We start from the raw sequence: 19,119 nt of genomic DNA, 5'->3' as shown, positions 1-19,119 counted from the left end.
TCAATATGGTCAGTTAGTTCTTCTTCCACTTTTAATTTTATTGTGTTGTTTTGGTAGATATTTTCTATTATTTTGATTATTCCCAAAGGTATCTCTCTTGCGTACAATACAATAAGTGGATAACGTCCTGTAATTTAATCCGGTCAAATGCCTTCTTAAGGTCCACTAAACATAGATAGGCCGGTTTGTTGTAGTCTAATGATTTTTCTTGCACTTGCCTGATTATAAATAAGCGTCGGTTATTTATAATCGGTTAGTTATATATAATATATGAGGCAAGGTTTTAAGGTTCCCGACCTTAAAACCTTGTAGTTCTTCTGATAGTGTTTATTTCATTCATTTTATTTGTTATCACTTTGGTTGTTAATTTTAGTGTTGTTTTTAATAAAGTAACTCCTCTGTAATTTTCCGGGTGCGATTTGTCTCCCTTTTTGAAGAGGTATTTAATCTCCATTCTTGAGGAATTCGATTGTATTTTATTTCGTTCGCTTCTTTATATAATTATTCTTCCTTTGTTGTCAGCTAGAGTGGGTATATTATGTTTCTTGTTATTATTGGAGATTTCTTTTAATTTTTTGTAGAGATCAAATGTATCATGTTTGTTGTCTAGGTTTTCTATTTCGTCACAAATTTCATTTATCTACTTTTCTTTTGCTTCGCCATCATCATCATCATTCTGGCTTTACAGCCCTGCGTGGATCTTAGCCTTCTCAAGAATTTCTCTCCAGCCTTCACTATCCATCCTTTTACTTCTTTGATTTTCGAATTAATGGTTATTTGGACTTTTTTATGTAGATATGTGTTGTTTTTGTGTTTTCTTCTCTCTTCCATGTAATTATTGATTACGTATCTATATTTGCGGTACAAAAATCTATGAACTTGTTTTCGTATGAACTAATAAAAAAAAATCAGACAATGATCATGGTTGCTATTTTTATATAACATAATCTATATCATGATTCTCGTAATGGTGTTAGTAACTTTATTAAATATACTTTCACGGAAACGACAGCGTATACAGTGGTATGTTTTCCGTATTTACAATAATAGAAAATAATAAATTGTTTAAAGTTGGTTGCAATATGCACCTAATAGTGGCAATTCCATTATTATACACTAACAAAATAAATCTAGAATCACGAATCTAGTGAAATAATTAGAGTAAAAAAACGTAAGACTGAAGCCATCCCATAGTTAAGAAATTTGAACAATTTACCTACTTATAGACTTATATAAATGATGAAGCAAAGTTTTTGAAAAAAACCCAAAAGGCTTTTCTTTCTAAAATGTTTTAAAGGAATTATCGAAAATCATATTAGATTACATAGATCGGATCAAAAATTTAAAAAATAGTGAAAATTGTTTAGTAAAATTTGTTAGTACATGAACGTATTTCTGTACTAACGCTCTTTTCATAAGTGGAACCTCCGTATGTGTGTATGATTATTTAGGGAGACAGAGAGAGAGAGAGAGGGAAGATTTGGGATGGAAGAAAAATTTTTCTCAAGTTTTTTATGAGAAATAATCCCGTGTGCTTTTTTAATGTATTGATTTCCATATAATCTAATAAAATTAGTTTCAAATTTTTATATGATTGCTTGGCTGGCAAAAGATGGCCTGGTTCAGGAAAACAAAAAACAAGAGATGGATACACCTATTGGTCAGAAGGAACCGACCCAGAACATCAATATGGAACGGCTATATTAGTATCGGACAAAATTACGCAGTCAGTCATAACATAGTCCCTCTAAATGATAGAGCAGCAAAGTTGAAATTAAGAACAACCCATTAGAAACCTAAATGTTATTCATGTCTATGCTCCAACAAGTGACAAATCAGAGGAAGAAATTGAAAACTTTTATAACAATATAGATGAAATAAGGCAACTGACAAAAAAGGCGAGTTAACGATGATTATGGGTGACGTTACCGTTAAAATTGGTCGTGGTGCGGAAGGAGACAACATAGGAGCATACGGTCTCGGTACCAGAAATTCTAGTGTTTTCAAAGATACCAACAGACATATATTTGTATGCCAAGGGATAAATAATAGAACAGGTAACTTCCATAAAATATTTGGGAGCAAATATTAACAGCCAGTGTAACCCAAAAAAAGAAATCCTATCAAGAATCGAACAAGTGAGGAAACCACTCATGAACATGAAAACATTTTTTACAAGATCAGACCTTAGTCTAGAGTTCAGAATTCGAATGATCAGATGTTACGTTTTCTTTGTTTTGCTGTATGGCTGTGAAAGTTGAGCAATGGATTCTAAAACAGAAAAAAGAATAGATGCCTTTGAAATTTATATATACAGACGGATGCTATTGCTGAGAATTCCATGGATACAAGAAGTTACCAATGGTGAGGTACTTCGCTGCATGAGTAAACAAAAAGAATTATTCAGCATAATCAAAGAAAAATAAATACAGTACTTGGGTCATATGTTGAGAGGTGAAAGGTATGAATTACTCCAAATGATATCGGAAGGTAAAGTGCAGGGCAAAAGATCAGTTGGAAGACGCCGGAACTCGTGGCTGAAAAACCTGAGCAGATGGTTTCACCGGTCATCCACAGAAATATTTCGTGCAGCAGTTTCCAAAGCTACAATTGCCATTTGTATCACCAACGTTCGAAAGGAGACGGCGCAATAAGAAGAAGAATGGTATCTTCTACTACAGATTGCAATGTTTAAAGAACAAAAAGCAATCTCTTTGATTCATTATAGGCTATATTTTATCCATTAGTTTTTTTCGATAAACCTAGTTAAACGATAAACGAGTTTTTTTGTGAAAAATCGTAAAAGTATTGATTTTTAGAAGAAAAAAAACTCTAGAACATTTTTTGCTTAGAATATATGTTTCTATTCATTCTAGAGGCTATTTTCAATATAAAAGTATCAACCCCCCAGTTAAGATAGATTCCACTCCCCAAGTTAAGTTGAAGTTAAGGGTAAATAGTGGTTAATTCCAGAATTTCATCAAAATCAATGCGTGTTGATGAAATTCGGGTTATACAACATTTTTATCGTAGTACACTGGACTATATACAAATTACTCGAAATTACTTTGTTAACGTTTCTTAATTTTTATTTTTATTTTTATTATTACATCTTCGTAATTATTATTTCTACAAAAAAGTAAGTATTCTTTATTTTTTTCGCATTTGTAACGATATCATCGATGTTAAATTTTCTCTACAATTCCCAATTAGAACAGTTTACTTGTAATATCTTAAAAGTTATGTTGAAACCTAATTGAAGTGTCGATGTCGGTTAAATAAATGATAAAAAAACATTATCAAACGTGCCTTACATAATTACATGTTTAAGTTGCAAGCGATTTAATTACACAGAGTAATAAAAGGTTTTCTCAACATGTTCCGAATATTTTGCAGCATTTTAGAGGTTGTTTATCCACATACTATCATTATTATAAATAACATATATTTCATATATTCATTTAAAGTTAGAGCTGCCTATCTTTGGGATTAGGACTATTCAATATCCCCTTCTGTAACCCTTGTGTAAACTATTATGATTTGGAAACAAAATTTATAGATAAAATAAACTAATTTCACTTTTTCACTGTTTTCACTGTTAGTAAATACGTGCTTCATCTTGATCAAACTTGACATTACCCTCTTAATTTGTGAATTTGATCTCAATTTTCATCTACCATTGATTTTGAACGAGTGTTCCCAAATGCCTATACGTAGTTTTCAAGATGTTCTAAAGGTGTTTGATTTAGTAAAAGTGTTCGGTTTTTACTTATCTTCTTATTATGGTACCCTATCCAATTAGTGGATGTTGGCGACAATTCTGGCATACTCCTCTCGGTGTTGTGTGGCTCTAAAGAGTGCATGGGCATCGAGGTTTGTCCAATCTATTATGTTTTTAAGCCATGAGTATTTCTTTCTTCCGATGCCCCGTTTTCCTTCTATCTTTCCTTCCATAATAAGCTTTAAGAACTGGTACTTGGAATTTCGAAATATATGACCCAGAAAAGCAGTTTTTCTTCTTTTTATTATTGGCAACAATTCTCGTTCTAGTCTTAGTCTTCTAGTAGTCTTATAAATACCCACATTTCAAAGTCCTCCAATTGGTTGATCACATTGGCCTTTATGGTCCAGGTTTCTACACCATATAGCAGTATGGAGTAAATGTAACATTTTACAAATCGATATCGAAGCGTTAAGTTAAGGCTGCTGTTGCTTAGCAAGGTTTTCATATTAGTAAATGCTGTTCTAGCTTGCTCAATCCTGCTACGTAGCTCTATATCTGGATCTAGATCTTCAGTTATCCAACTACCGAGATATCTGAACTTGGAGACCTTTTGGATGTTCTTATTGTTTACTCTTATATTTAATTGCGTATTTCGTGTTCTGTTAACTACCATTACCTTCGTCTTGTCTATATTAATCTTCAAGCCCAGTCGTTCTCCTTCAGTGTTTATTCTATCTATTAGTCGTTGTGGCGCTTCTTTGCTATCAGCTATTATGACTGTATCATCAGCATAGCGAAGATTACTAATAGTATGTCCGTTGATTTTGATTCCATCTTCACTGTCACTTAAGGCTCTATCGAAAATCGTTTCAGAGTAGATTAAAAAGGAGGGGTGACAGAACACAACCCTGTCGTACAACTTTTTCAATTGAGAAATATGATGTAGATTCCAGTCCTACTCTCACAGATACCACTTGATTCATATAAAGGTTCTTTATGATTTTAAGGTCATTCTCATCTATCGAAAGTTCCTGGAGCAATCTTAATAATTCTGAATGATTAACACAATCGAACGCTTTCTGGTAATCTATAAAGCATAGGAAGACATCTTTTTGCTGATCTCTGCATTTCTGAAGTAGGACAGTTAAGCTATAAAATGCTTCTCTTATGCCAAATCCATGTCTGAAACCGAACTGTGTGGGGCTAATGTCTCTTTCACATCTGTTGTATATTCTTGTGTGAATTATCTTTAAGAAGAGTTTTAGAACTTGGCTCAATAAGCTGATCATTCGGAATTGGTCGCAACTAATAGCGTTTGGCTATTTTGGGATTGGTATAAAGGTTGATTGAAGCCAATCCTGTGGTATTTGACCGGACCCATAAATGTCATTAAAAATATCTACCAAGGCGTCTGTGTTGTCTTCACTCAACATTATTAGAACCTCTATGTATGTCGTCTGGGCCTGGTGCTTTTCCCATTTGCTCTGTTTGATAGCCCTTACCACTTCTGACTTCAATATTTTGGGGTTCACTTTTATATTCACTTTCAGAGTTTCTTCTAGTGTTGTCTGACTATAGTTGCTGTGTGTAGTTTCTCCAATGTTGAAGTAGATCCTTAGGATCAGTAATTAATTTATTGTCCTTCATAATACTGTTAAAACTGCAAGATTTTGTATGACCTGTCACTTCTTTAATGAGTTTATGTATGTTAAAGTGGTCATGTTTTTCTTCCAATTCCTCCATTTCTGCACACCTGTCTAGCAGCCACTGTTCTTTAGCTTTGCGACACTCTTTTCGTATTTGTCGGTTAATCCGCTGATGTTTGGTTCGGTCTTTGTTTTTAAATGATCTGAGGTCGTCAATCATTGATAATATTTTTACTTATAAGCATCCACTTTGTGTTCACACATTTAATTTAAATTCTTGATATACAACACTCAATCTTTATAGAAGGTTTTTAATTGAGTAAGGGATTTTCAGTACTTCTTGGAAAACAACCTAGACACGGCGCGTCCCAATGGCTGCTAGCGAACTTGCCTAGAGATAGGTAGGACCGGTGAGAATAAGGCTTTGTCAAATAAACACCTGCGGATGAACTGAGAGCATGGCATAGGGCAGAAGCCATGTCATTACATTAGCAGTGAAGAAATGATCTCTATACCGATCTAATACCGGATAGTCACAAGTGGCAACCAAATTATGGTTTAACCGACTCTGATACTGCGTCAACAAAGCAACGGAAAACTATTTGACTATGCTTTTCCAGAAAAATATTATTATGGCTGAAGAATTCCATGAGGGTCTGAGTACAGGCTCTTTAAATAGGGCAGTGGTGCGAAGAATCTCCCGTTCAGCCGGTAAGAATACATACTTGGAGTCTACGACGCTTATATGAGGCTTTAAACACTTCAACACTGTGGAAGAAATGAAGAGACTGAATAGCTCAGGTGAAAACAGTAATAATCATCGAAATGAAGTAGCTTTCACAGTCTCTAGGTTGACAGTTGTATTAAATCAATATGCTACGTATCCCAGAGAGTTATCCATATGCAATTAAGGTCCAAAACTTCTGCCATTAATCTCATTCAAGTATATGCACCAACAGCAGAATGCAGTGATGACGAGTTAGAAAAGTTTTACTCGTATATAAAATGTGTGACTGACAAGATAAATAATAGAGATATATTAAAATACTAATGGGAGATCTAACTGCTAAGATTGGTAAAGGGAAAGAAGAAAATGTAGGAGAGAGTTTGGTCTTGAAGGGGACCGGTTTGTAGAAAAAAGTAAATCTATGTATTATAAATACTTTTTTTAAAATGCCGAAACAGAGAATTTACACAACTGAAAAAATTAGAAGAAATCAGATAGATTACATCACTATTAATGAGCTTTTTCTAAACTCGGTAGAAGTAGTCAAATCATATCTTGGAGCTGATGTATCTTCGGATCATATCCTCTTAGTTAATGATTTGGAAGGTGGAAGACTCAAGAAAGCTTATAAAGCATCAACCCGACACCAGGTTCGATCTTGACTCTCTAAGTTACCTTCATCAACCACTCGCCACTAGTTTGGAGAATAAATTTGAACAAGACCAAGAGTCTCACAGTATTGAAGATCACTTTAATTAAAATTGTAATAATAATACTTTCGACTTACCCAAAATCAAATATAAAAAACAATAGTGGATGAAGGATGATATATTAAACCTTATGGAAGAAAGAAGGAACTTTAAAAACCGAGATCCTCAAAAATATAGCGACATACAGAAAGAAATAAGAAGAAAAATACGAACAGCAAAAGAAGCGTGGTTTAAAAAGAAATGTAAGGAAATTGGAGATTTGCAAAAGAAGCATGATATATTCAACTTACACAATAAGATAAAAGAGGCTGCTGGTAAAAGAAATAAAAGACCATACAACTTTGTCGATAAAGAAGGCAACCTTACTATAAACGATACCAATAAACCAAAAATTTGGGAAGAGTACATTAAGAACTAGATAGCGATGAACGACAAGTAACAGAAATACAAAATTGTATTACAGGTGTCACAATAACAATGGAAGAATTAGAAAATGCAATAAAGATAGCCAAAAACAGAAAAGCTACATTACAAGATGAACTACCAACAGAAATACTTAAAATACTTGGAAATAAAGGGAAAAAATTACTTCTCGGTCTTTTAAATAAAGAATAATAAACCAATCACAGTCAAATATCAAAAGTCCAAAATTTAGGCTCAGAAGACATCCTAGATATCATAACAGACTACAGAGGAAATTAAAGAGCTCTCTCGGAGATGAAAAACAATAAATCATCTAGAGAGGATGCGGTAGTTATTAAAAAAATCAACGGAGAAAAGTTAATAAATGTGTTGAAAAAGATTTTCAATGTTTGTTTATCAAGAGGCGTCAACTCGTGTTTATCAACTCCCTCCCAATCGCAGAATGCAATAATAACCATAATGCACAAAACAGGTAATATTTCAGACCTAAAGAACTAGAGACCTATTAGTTTGCTCTCTCATATATCCAAACTATTCATGAAGATAATAAAACGACTTGTGAACAAACTGGATAGTTACCAACTTGGCGAACAGGCTTTGTTCCGCTCCAGATACGGAAAAGTGATCATCAAATAAACAAGTTATTAAAACGCTAATAGAAAAGTACACAGAATACAACAAGCATATCTTTCTTATATTCGTAAACTATGAAAACGCATTTGATACTACAGATCGTCACAAAATGCTCCGAGCATTGGCTGACTGCCGAATTGGCTAACGATATATTGCCTTGATTAAAAGTATGTACGAAACTTACGATACAGCTCGTGTCCGACTTCATGAAGATACCAAAAAGGTCCGAATAGAATGTGAAATTAGATAAGGTGATACTATCGCCCCAAAATTGTTTACAGCTGTAGTCAAGTATATGTTCAAGCGAATGGGACGAGAGGATAATATGGGAATTAATATAAATGGAGAGGATCTGAACCACCTAAGATTTGCCGATGACATCGTTTTAATACTTGATAGAGTTGATAAAGGTACAAAAATGCTCTATGAAGCGTCAAAAAAAATTAGTCTTAAAATTAGCACAGCAAAAACAAAATTTATAACCAACCTTGTAGTCAGCAATAAAATTCGGATTAAAAGCCATATCATCGACCAAGTAATAGCTTACAAATATATAGGGCATAAGATTCGCTTAGACCGAGATAATCAGACCACCGAAATACAAAGAAGGATAGGTCTCACATGGGTTGCCTTTGGTAGATTGAACATTTTCAAGTCTACTATTCCAGTTTGTTTCAAAAGAAAGGTTTTTAACCAATGTACTTTACCGATCCTTACATATGCTGCAGAAACACCCACGCCGACAAAAAGAAAAATGAATAAAATAAGACTTACACAGCACGCTATGGAAAGATCAATGCTAGGTATTACAGTTAAAGAATAGCCATGGCTAAATGGGGTTGGGCCGGACATGTTGCCAGATTGACGGATGATAGATGGACTAAAAAGATTCTGGAATGTCAACCAAAACAAGAGACATATCGAAACAGAGGACGACCACCGACTAGATGGACGGATGCGGCGGGCGTAATTTCGGCCGGTAATCCCTTGGCCTACCTGCATAAATCAAGGGGTACCATTTATGACAGGGGTAATTTCGGCCGAGGGGTTGATGTTTACGATGAGATTAAAATATTGGTAATTACGCTTCATAGTTTCTGTAAAATATTAATTGTGTATTTATTTGGAAATACCTAATCCTGTGTACCTGTCGGAAATACCTTTAATTTACTTATCTCTTTATTCTAATAACTATGTTGTACCTACTTAAGATTATTCCTTTAAATGTATAAAATTCACAAATAACAGGTATAAAATTATTATAGCTAGTCAGTATTATAACTTATCTTGAAGCTACTAGTCGATAGAAAGCATAAAATATATTATTTGTATACGATGGCATCTGTTTCAGTAATTAAGAGTTCACGCGGTTGTGACTTACTAGTTGTAGAAAAGTTTCAGTTTTGTAAACAGGACGTATTAAAAAGTGGTGAAGTACGTTGGAGGTGTATAAAGAAAAATTTAAGATGTTTAGCCAAACTGTACACTGTTGGTGCGGAATACACAGTTACTAGAAGTGAATTAATCCACAACCACGAGTCCGATGAAACTACGTTGGAGAGAAAAATAGTGACGACTTCATGCAAGCGCAAAGCTGAGGAAGACATATCGGAGAAACCTTCAAAAATTATTAAAAGCGTTCTTTCAAATCATTTGCCAGAGAATTTGTCATCGATAGATGTCAGTCTAATAAGAAGAAATTTGTACAACAGCCGCCGTAAGCTCTTACCAGCCCTGCCTAAGGATATTCACGATGTACATTCTGTACTCGATAGTTATGGACCGAAAACCACAACAGGTGAAAATTTTTTGTTTATTAACAGCACAGCTGATAATATCATTGTTTTTTCTTGCCATACAAATATAATAAGTTTATGTAAAATGAAAGATTTTTACATGGATGGCACATTTTCTTATTGTACAAAATATTTTTATCAGTTATTTACCATCCATGGACTGGAAAATGGGCATTATGTTCCTCTTTTGTATTGTCTGTTGCCCAATAAGACCAGTGACACATATATGAGACTTTTTCTGTTGGTAAAATCTAAAATTTTTGAACTTTATAATATTGTTTTTGAACCGAAGGAGGTATTTGTGGATTTTGAAATCGCAATTCATAACGCATTAAAAGTTGTCTTTCCCAAAACCAAACTAAATGGTTGTAGATTCCACTTGCACCAGGCGTGGTATAGGAAAATACAATCATTAGGGTTAACCCAAATGTATAAAGATAAAAACTGCGAGGAAAGCAAATGGCTTACTCATACTTTTGGGCTAATTTATTTAGACCCCTCTGAAGTTGAAGATTGTTTCATATTTGATCTCATGTCATACAAACCGGACCATAAACTTATAGATAAATACGCAGACTATTTATTAGAAAACTACATAGCGCCAGAATCTCATTTTCCACCAAATATATGGGCATATGAAAACCCATCAATTAAAAGAACCACAAATGCCTGCGAATCATTCCATTCGCACTTTAATTCTAGTTTTTATTCAAGTCACCCTTCTATATTTATTTTTATAGAAAAATTAAAAGATTGTCAGATCGATGCATATTTAAAAATAAAAAATTTAAATATTCCAGCAAAAATTAAAGACAAACAAGTAAAAAACAAACTAAAATTTATCGAAAACATGGTAAATATGCTTCGATCTGACAATATTTCTAGAATTAATTTCGTTAAATCTGTATCACATCAAAACGTTTTTTAAAAATTTATAGTTTACTTAATTTATAGAAATAAGTTGATGTAATAATTTTATTGAAATAAAGAAATATTTTAATATAAAGCATTCTGTTATTTTATTTGATTTGCGGCCGAAAATACCTATGAGATAAGGAAGCAACTTAAAACCTCCGGCCGAATTTACCTACCGGCTTTTAGTACCTGCTCTTTTTCCGGCCGAAATTACGTCCGCCCGGACGGATGATATAAGCGCATCACCACAAATTGGATGCAAGAAGCTCAAGATAGACATCGGTGGAAAATTTTACGGGAGGTCTAAATATAGGCTAATTGATTGATACTAAACCAGGAAAATACCAAAAGATAGGCTTAATTCTCTATTTGTGATGCTTCCAAAAAAGTGCTCCGATTATAGAATAAGCAGTCTTATGAATTATGAGTAGAACATCAACAGGAGCACAGGAAACATACGCAGAGTTAAAAACGCAAACAAAAAGGCTAGGTCTGGAAATTAACACAGAAAAAACAAAAATAATGATACAGACGAGAAGAAATATAGTCCCACAAAACATTATACATGAAGATGACAATGAAACGGTTGGAACGTTTACATACCTGGGAGTAGAAATATATGCCGATGGATCAGAAGATGGAGAAATGCGGAAGAGAATAACGCAGTCAAACAGAGCTTATTTTGATCTCTCCCATATATTTCGGTCTAAAAATGTCCACCGAAATACAAAGATGAGATTCTATAAAACCTTAATTCGACCAATAGCATGCTATGGCAGTGAAGCATGGGTCCTGAAAGAAACATCCAAAAGCCAACTCCACACATTCGAAAGGAAAGTACTGAGGAGAATACTAGGACCTGTGAGGGAAAACGGAATCTTTAGAAGTCGATACAACAACGAGCTTTATCAACTTTATAAGGAAGCATCACTGTCAGACGTCATTAGAATACAAAGATTGCAATGGGCCGGACATGTGATAAGAATGGGAGAGGATAAGCTACCAAAAAGAGCACTGAATGCTAGAATGCAGGTAAAGAGACCGGTTGGAAAGCCAATAAAGCGCTGGGAAGACACAGTAAACAGCGACGCACAAGCCCTTTTAGGAATCCGTGTATGGAGAAGATCAGCCTGTAGTGTCGTAGAAAAAGAAGAAGTCTTATGAATAAGTTTTAATCTTTCTTCAGATAATTCACTCCATAATGTTTGCTAGAATTTAAAGAAAAAGAAATTAGTAATACGTAATTTGGTTAATAAGTACTGGTTCAGAGGTGTAGAGATGTCAATCATCCTACGTGTTTGTGCTTTATAGACATTGAGAAAACATTCGATAAAGTTAGACATGGAAAACTGATGAAAATTCTTGGACGAGTAGGAATAAACGACGAATATTTAAGAATTATACAAAACGTCTAGTACCACCAGCAAGTAAATGTCAGAATTGGTCTAGATACTTCTGAATTAATTGAAATTTTCCGTGGGGTTAGACAGGGGTGCATCTTGTCACCACTGCTTAGAGTGAGAGAGAACAGGAGAAAATGTCAAGTCGACGACATAGTAAGATAAAAAAAGCGAAGGGAGTGAAGTCAGAATGATATCAGAATGACCACATACAGGATGGCCAAAACGGCAAAGAACATTCCACATCCACACAAGTAATCAAATTGGATGGCCATCAATGTCCCGATGTCGGGACAGTTGGTTTGAAATATGGGACAGCTAACTTTGCAGAAATTGCTACAAAAAAAACCGGATGTAAACAGGTACCGCCATGTGCACAAATACGATGAAGATGATGGTACTGATTCTACTAAACAAAAGTAAAAAAATCTTTGTGCAAATAGTGAAATTAAACCGATTCAATCATTAGATTTAAAATATAATGCTTCCCTTAGAAAGCATTTCTGGACAAAGTGATATTGACATAAATTCTAGAATTGTCTTTTTAAGATTTTTTGGACACTCTGTATAAAATAATCCACAATATCAACAAACGTAAGGTGTAAAATTTTCTGAAAACTATAAAAATCTAATAATAATTTTTAAACACAAGTCAACAACAAAAACCAAATTCCAGTTACTGTAATCGGAAAGTAACAAACGATTATGCAAATTTACTTATTTGAATACTTTCTTTTGATAGAAATCAAAAATGACAACAATAAAATCTCGTGATAAAGCACGTCTGCGAAGTATTAATAATACCAAAAGAAATTCCATGATATTACGAACAAAAGGTTTGACGGTCTTAAATAAATTATGTAAATTACAGGTAATTAGAATTAAGACTTTATTTTTCAATTTTTACACGTACAAAATGTGACAATTGATCGAATTGGGTAATTTTAAACAGAAAATCCGATAAATGGTAAAACCGTAACTGCGCCGAAGAAAGAAGAGAAAGCCTTAAGTTTAGCAAAACTTGCTTAGTGATATTAGAGATGGATGATTATTTTTAAGGCAATATTCATTTAATATAAATATAATAAAATCAACAAGGAAAATGAAATTTCTGTAGTTGGCTGTATACTATGAATCATAAAAACTTTTATTTAAAAAATCCTTTATAAAAGGTATGTATATTATAAAATTGCCCTTTCGGGTTACATCACAGAACGTTTTCGGACTAATAAGTCCATCATTAGTGCAGTTGCCAGGTATATATGAGGGAGGCCACTAAATATGTGGGTATAAACCCTTTAAATAATGTTAACTTTGTTAATTAATACATATTTGTTGTTAAATTTAAATAATGTTGTAGTTTTAAACAGATTTACATCATGGCAACGCACCCAGTGGTTGCCAACCCAAGAGAAGGTATCTCTATGGGTCCTCGAGAGCAACTGTGCAACTTGAGTTATCAGTTGGTATCACATTTAATCGAAAAATATATTGCGGATAACATACATCTCTAATTTTAGTCGGCTCATATAATGTCAAATCTATGCTTACTACAACTGACTTTTGTATTGTGTTTTAATTAATATTTATGGGCTGATCCCGGCGGTACTGCAATACCGTGCCCACCCGTGATAGAACTGGAGCAAGCCCCTTTAACCTTCCATCTATTTCAAAAAATCAGTTTAATATAACTGCACGGCACCGTGCAGGAGGTACATAGATAGCAAGGCGGCAGTATCACGGTATGGGGTGGCATCTCTCTTGGTGGAAAAACCAATCTCGTTTTTCTGGAACGATTTCTAAATGTAACAGACTACTTCTTCTTCTTCTTCGGTGCCTTATCCGGTCCGGATGTTGGCGATCATCAAGGCTATCATGGTTTTGTTGACTGCTCTGCGAAACAGCTCCGCTGAGGTCATCCCAAACCATTGTCGGAGATTTTTCAACCACGAGATACGACGGCGTCCCGGTCCTCTTCTGCCAAATACTTTACCCTGCATAACAAGTTGAAGAATTCGATATTTTTCTTCGTTCCGCATCACGTGGCCGAGGTACTCAAGCTTACGTTGTTTAATTAAATTAAGCACTTCTTTTTCTTTTGTCATGCGCTGTAGGACCTCAACGTTGGTGACATGGTCCACATAAGATATTTTTAGTATCCTTCTGTATATCCACATCTCGAAGGCTTCGATTCGTTTTTCAGTGGCTTGCGTCAGTGTCCAGGCTTCAACTCCATATAGTAACACTGGAAGAACGTAGCACCTCACTATCCGCATCTTGGTTCCCAAACTGAGATCACTGCAGCACAGCAAGGATCTCAACTTAATAAAAGTAGACCGTGCCATTTCAATTCTGGATCTAATCTCTTGAGCGTAGTCCCATTGTACGTTGAGGGTAGTTCCGAGGTAAGTGAATCTGTCGACTCTCTGGATCTCTTCGCTACCTGCCATTAGTGCCCCGGGATCTAAATTTGTACGGCTGACAACCATGAATTTAGTTTTCTTAATATTAAGGTTCAGTCCGTATGTTACGCTCACAGTTCGCACTCGGTCTAGTAAGGCCTGCAGATCGTTTAGGCTGGTTGCTAGTAACACAGTGTCATCGGCGTAGCGGATATTATTGATGTATTCACCGTTCACTCGGATTCCCATGTCTAGGTTTGTGAGGGCTTCATTAAAAATCTCCTCAGAGTATATATTGAAAAGAGTCGGCGATAGCACACATCCTTGCCTTACTCCTCGCATGATCTTCACTTGGTCGGTCAGCTGGTCTTCGACCTTGACTTGAGCACGCTGGTTCCAGTATAAATTCATGATGATCCGAATATCCTTCTCATCCAATCCTACTCTTTGTAGTGCGGTGACCATCTTCTGGTGCTGACAACGGTCAAATGCCTTGGCGTAGTCAATAAAACAAATATAGACATCACAACTGACATCGCGGCATCTCTGAAGTAGGACTTGTAAGGTGAAAAGTGCTTCACGTGTACCCATAGAATTGCGGAATCCGAATTGCATTTCACCGACATTTTCTTCGCATTTCTTGTAAATTCTGGCATGTATGATTTTAAGAAAAATTTTAAGTGCATGACTCATAAGACTGATAGTTCGGAAATCTTCGCACGTTTTCGCAGATCGTTTTTTTGGTAGCGTTACAAATGTTGACAATAGCCATTCCTCTGGGATATTACCTGAATCGTATATGGCGTTGAACAGTTCAGTTAACTCCTTCGTGCTCACTTCACTCATCACCTTAATAAGTTCAACGGGTATTTCGTCCGGACCTGTAGCCTTACCATTCTTAGACTGTTTTAAAGCAGCTTTTACCTCGCTTTCTAGAATTGACGGCCCTGTCATGCAATTTATTTCCGGAAGGTTGCCGCGGTCGTCCCAGAAAAGTTCTTCGATATATATTTTCCAGGTAACCAACTTCTCATTCACTGTCGTCGCCAGATTACCGTCTTTATTTATAAACAGACTAACGCGATATTATTCTCGAACCGATTGTTGTATCCTCTGCACAACAAGCTGGTTCCCGATTAATACCTGACAATGCGCGTCCGCATACTGCCACGGTCGTGCGAACATTCCCCGAAGATAATGAAATTAAGGTTTTACCATCGCCTGACAATCGCAATATTTAAACCCAATTTATTTTATTTTTTTAACCATTTTTTGACCTATGGAGTTCTCTTTTAATTGCCTCTTCTTCTTCTTTTTATGTAGACATAACTGTATGTTTTTCTATGTCGTTGTCGTAAGTTGTCGTTCCATCGGTTTCGTGGTCTTTCTTACTGATCGCCTTCTTATGAGGGAACCGTCTATTGCCGTCTGTACTACTCTATGTATTTGTTGTCATTCGTTTTATATGGCCGTTCCATTCCACTCTTCTATATCTTACCCAGTCCTTGATGTTCTCCACCTTGCATCTACGTCATATATCTGTACTTCTAGCTCTGTCCCACAGTGTTTTACTATCAATTTTTCATCTCTGCTGTTTCTAACATCCTTTTTGTCCTATCTGTGTCAGGTCGTCTGTCTGCCGCGTATGTCATTATTGATCTAATGACTGTGTTGTAAATTCTGCCTTTCATTTCTTTCCCGATATTCTTATTTCTCCATATTGTTTCATTCAGGCAACCTGCGGCCCTGTTTGCTCTATTCACTTGATCTTCGACTTCTGTTTCGAGCTTTCCGTAGCTAGATAATTTGATGCCTATATATCTAAGCTCCATCACTTGTTCTATTATCTCTACTTCGAGCTCCAATTTACATCTCAGTAAATTTGCTGCTATACCCATGCATTTTGTCTTTTTTGGGGAAATTAACATGTTAAATTTTTTGGCGGTTATATTGAATTGGTGCAGCATACGTTGTAAATCATCTTCACTTTGAGACAGTAGTATTGTGTCGTCTGCATAGCAGATTATTTTAAGTTGTTTTTCTCCCATTTGGTATCCTTCTTTAGGTCTTAATTTTTTTATTATTTCATCAGAATGAACCATAAAGAACTCAGGGCACTCCCTGTCTTATCCCATTGCCAGCTTCAATAGGGTCAATCAGTTCTTTTGCTACTTTTACTTTTATTGTGTTGTTTTGGTAGATATTTTCAATCGTTTTGATTATTTCTAAAGGTATCTCTCTTGCATACAATAAGCGGATAAAGTTCTGTAATTTTACCCGGTCAAATGCCTTCTTAAGGTCTACGAAACATAGATATGCCGGTTTGTTGTATTCTAATGATTTCTCTTGCACTTGCCTCATTATAAATATAGCGTCGGTGCATGATCTTCCCGACCTAAAACCTTTTTGGTCTTCTGCTAGTGTTATAATTTCATTCAGTTGTACTCCAGTCGTCAGAGACGAAAATGTCACTTAACCTCTAAAAATCATACAAAAAAGCTAAATTTTAACGAGAATATTAATCTGTACGGTGCCGATAGCTTGCATTTAAATAACTTTCTAGACATAAGCTTCTAAAATCGTCAAAGAACGATTATAACAATAAAGGGATTAATGATTTCCAAATTATCGGTTTGACTCATTCGAAAATTCCCAACACTAACCAAAGTTGCAAAATACCCTTCTCAGGTAATTTTACCAATGAAAGGAAAGTCGAAGCTATTTTAAATGTAAACATATCCTTTATATACGTCGAGGGTCAGGGAGGCGATTTCTGAATTTTAAGAAACGATTTACGAGCGTAGTGGTTCAAGGTAGTTGGAATCAGTTCGAATCCAGCATTATATGAGCGCTAGGCTCCTGTCCGCGCTAGCCGCAGCTCAGAAGGTTTAACACACTATCGTAAGCAAGTTATGGGCGTCCAAAATACGTTGTTGTAATAATTGTTTAAATATACTTGTTAAAACGTTCTTTTCGAAACTTTCATTTGTCCCAGTTTTCTGGGTGGTCCTTCAAAGAAGTATACAAAGTGAACCTATTTCCCTAAGGACAAAACTTGTTCCATAAGGGAAAAAACCAGCGACCTATGACTGGTGCGCAAAACAAAGACATCAGGACAAGGTGTAAGAACAAACACACCTGCATCTTCGCTCAATCCCTTTCATTGACGAACCACTATAAAGTTTCGATTAGTAGAGCCTAACCTTTTAAACATATAGCATGAAATCTTAGTTTTGAGTTTTGGCAACAAATGTGAGGCATTTGAAATATGCTTAAAAAACGCTGGATTTAAACTTTCACACAACAAACGATCTAAAACATTTAAAACTTTTTTTTCAATTACACTAGTACATTTTTCAAAAGAACAAAACTACAATAAACTATACCCAAAACCGTCTTCTTAAATGCATTTACCGTGACGTGTGATCGTTTGTAATGTAAAACATTAAATTTTGCGTTTTTTATTCATATTTCAAATGCCTCATAATTGTTATCACAACTCAAAATTAAAATTTCATGTCATAGGTTTTAAAGATTGATCTCTAAAAATGGAACTTTTACTACAACTGGTCAATGAAGTGATCAATTTTATTGATCTCACGGGGAATCGTAGAAAATGGGAAAAATCGCGATAGGGAGACTCTCTCTCCTGTATACTGTTCAATCTGGAAAAAGTAATACCTATGTCACAAATCACAACCACTGGTTCAATATATAATAAATCGGTGCAAATCCTGGCCTATGCTGATATCAATATTGTTGGGAGAACGGAAAACGCTGTACGAGAGGCGTATGTAGCATTAAAAGAATCAGCTACAAAAATGGGTTTAATAATAAACACCAACAAAACGAAGTATATAAAAATAAGCACGCAACCACAAATCCTACCACCACTTGTTATATAAAACGACGTCATCGAAGCAGCGAACGAATTTGTATATCTGGGAGCGCTCCTTAGCACTGAAAATAATACTACCGCAGAGATAAACCGCGGAATTTGCACACACAACAGATGCTATTTTGGGCTCAATATCCTCCTTAAATCCACAATTATATCGAGAAATACAAAAATAAAACTCTACAAAACAATAATAAGCCCAGCCCCAACATATGGTTCAGAGACCTGGGCTCTAACACAAAATAATGAAAACATGTTGTGATGTTTCGAAAGAAAAGTACTAAGGCGAATCTATGGAGCAGTGAATGACAATGGAGTGTGGAGAAGACGATACAACTTCGAACTTTATAGAATATACCAGGAACCTGATATCGTAAAACATATTAAGATAGACGTCTGCGGTGGATAGGGCATGCAATACGGATGGAACAAAATGACCCAGCTAGAAAAACGCTCCTTGATAGACCCAGAACGATAACATCGATGATAACACCCTTGATAACATCGATGAAGACATGAGAAATATGGGAATACGTGTTTGGCGGAGGAAGGCGATGGATAGGGACGACTGGAGAGAAATTCTTGAGGAGGCTAAGACCCACGCAGAGTTGTAAAGCCAGAATGATGATGATGATTGTATTTATTCAACTTGTCCTCCCACTAATAACCGTCAGTGGTTGATGCGGGATAAAAAAAAACACGAACAAATCACAAATAGTGCCTATGTTCACCAAAGATGGTCAAAAGGACAGCAAGCAGAAAAAAAGATTAACCACAATTATACAATATGAAATATATAAATATAATATAGAACTTGCATTTATAATGCAAAGGAAACAATAATT

General features: G+C 35.4%; 1 protein-coding gene and 1 pseudogene across 1 annotated transcript in view; both read right to left on the bottom strand.

The window, feature by feature from the left end:
- Setd3 (SET domain containing 3) overlaps nucleotides 1–19,119 on the bottom strand; it is an 83,503-nt gene that overhangs the window by 32,551 nt on the left and 31,833 nt on the right. The gene's annotated exons all lie outside the window — the stretch shown is intronic.
- On the bottom strand, nucleotides 13,558–13,690 carry LOC140440405 (U2 spliceosomal RNA; annotated as a pseudogene).

This window comes from Diabrotica undecimpunctata, chromosome 4 (genome assembly GCF_040954645.1).
Source record: "Diabrotica undecimpunctata isolate CICGRU chromosome 4, icDiaUnde3, whole genome shotgun sequence".
In the NCBI taxonomy this organism is placed as follows: domain Eukaryota; kingdom Metazoa; phylum Arthropoda; class Insecta; order Coleoptera; family Chrysomelidae; genus Diabrotica; species Diabrotica undecimpunctata.
This window is presented reverse-complemented; position numbering and strand designations above follow the sequence as displayed.